The 1,805-nt window shown below is 40.2% G+C and overlaps 1 pseudogene; it reads left to right on the top strand.

The window, feature by feature from the left end:
- LOC111812729 overlaps positions 1–1,805 on the top strand; it is a 51,030-nt pseudogene that overhangs the window by 2,150 nt on the left and 47,075 nt on the right.

Here is a 1,805-nt window from a genome sequence, read left to right as displayed (position 1 = left end):
TCTCCCTTTTTGAGGAGGATATTATTGCAGGTTGAGGACTAATAAAGTATGGTTTGTACAAAGACTTTTAGTAAGATGTTACCTCCCCATCCTACTAAAAGTTGAATAATTTTCAACTTTTATGTGTCCAGTACAAGTATTTATTCCTTTTGTTATTTATCTTAAATGATTTGGATATTGTTCCTATGTTTTGCTAGAAGAGTTACTTGTGGTTGTAGCAGTGTCAACAGCTTTAATCACACAGCACTTTCATATGACAGTCCTTTCAGTTACAGTCCCCTCTTTGTTTATCCTTCACACGCTATGACTGTTTATTGTGATTGTTCTGCAGTGAGATAGGTGAATGCCAGGAGGAGAATGGAAGGTGGTTGCATGAGAAATATAAGACCCCAAGGAGTAGGTTTGTAGGGGAAGTCAGCAACAGAGGAGAAGAATTTGATGTGGTGTCTGCTTCTTCTGGAGTAGTTGAGTTGACCGGTCGGTATTGAGAGTTTTCAGAAGATACTTGTGGGACCAATTGCCAGATATGGGAGAAAGGAGGTTTACTTCATGGAGGAGGGAAGCTGTGGTGGTCAGAACGTGGTTAGAGAGAAGAAAACAGGCTAGGTAAGCAGTGGGAGAGCCTCCTCTGATGAGGAGGATCAGCTTAATACTAAAGAAAGGAGTAACTCGGGGGAAGCTAAATATAGGAAATTAAAGACTTAGGAGGAAGAGTTCTTGTATTTGGAAGAAGAATAAAGAAATATGGGACTAGCATTGCTGTGGGACTTTGAGATGAAGATGCTATATAGGCAGCAGAGATGAAGGAGAGAACCTAGACACCTATTAAATCAGAGCAAAGAAAGAAAAACGACCCAAAAGTAAAAGCCTAATAAATACAAACACACACACACACACACACACACACACACACACACACATAACCTAATTCCACCAGTACTAAATAAGTCAAGAAAAAATATTAAACCTATACTATATCCAATAGCAAGACCAATTAATTCCAATGAGATGATGTACATAATTGGCACGTAGCTTCTTTGCCAGAGAATCTGAGTGCTCATATGCCAATAAGTGAAGCTTCCACTCAAACACTGAAGCTAACTCCCACTCAGGGCTTCTTCTCACCAGGCTGCAGGGATTCTTCCAGAGTCTGATCTGGGTTGAGCTTTCACATTAGGAACTCCTGCCACCCTTCTCCCTGGGTGTGATGGTGGAATTGGCAGGCTGATTCACTGGCAAACAACTGCTCAGTGAGCCAGTGTTCCCAGGGGATCCAACCACAGACCGTAGTAACAAGTTAATCAGTCACAGTGGTATCTACCTGGGGAAGCTGAGGATACACTGTTAGACTCACTTTTGGGTTTCCTTTTAGCCTGGAGAAGAAATTCACAGTTACAGTATAAACATCATAGCAGGCCAACTATTGGCACACAATTAATATGCACTAAATGCAGTAGCTATGTCTCCTATTATGATTTTAAAAATTCAATATTAATTTTATAAAATTAATTCTCTAAAGCCAGGTGGTTGGGAACCAGATAATTCTGGGGCAGGGGTACCTTTTTTAAAAGACGTTTTGCTATGGCATGGGAAGGGGGAAAGAGGAAGGGGAAAAGGGTCCTAATGGTGGTAAGGTATAGGGAGATAACAGAAAAAAAAGGATATAAAATTGTTATGAGGGACAGCCTAATCAGGACACTTCCTATCTCTTTTATCACTTTCTCTTCCCCCAATAAATATAGCTTTCTTCTCCCTAATAAAAATTTTCTGCTCTTCAAAAATTAGTAGTGAGAAATGGGGATAAG

Source organism: Octodon degus, unplaced genomic scaffold (assembly GCF_000260255.1).
Source record: "Octodon degus isolate 3935 unplaced genomic scaffold, OctDeg1.0 scaffold00139, whole genome shotgun sequence".
In the NCBI taxonomy this organism is placed as follows: Eukaryota; Metazoa; Chordata; class Mammalia; order Rodentia; family Octodontidae; genus Octodon; species Octodon degus.
Note: the sequence above shows the minus strand (reverse complement) of the source record. Positions and strands in the feature narration are given on the sequence as shown.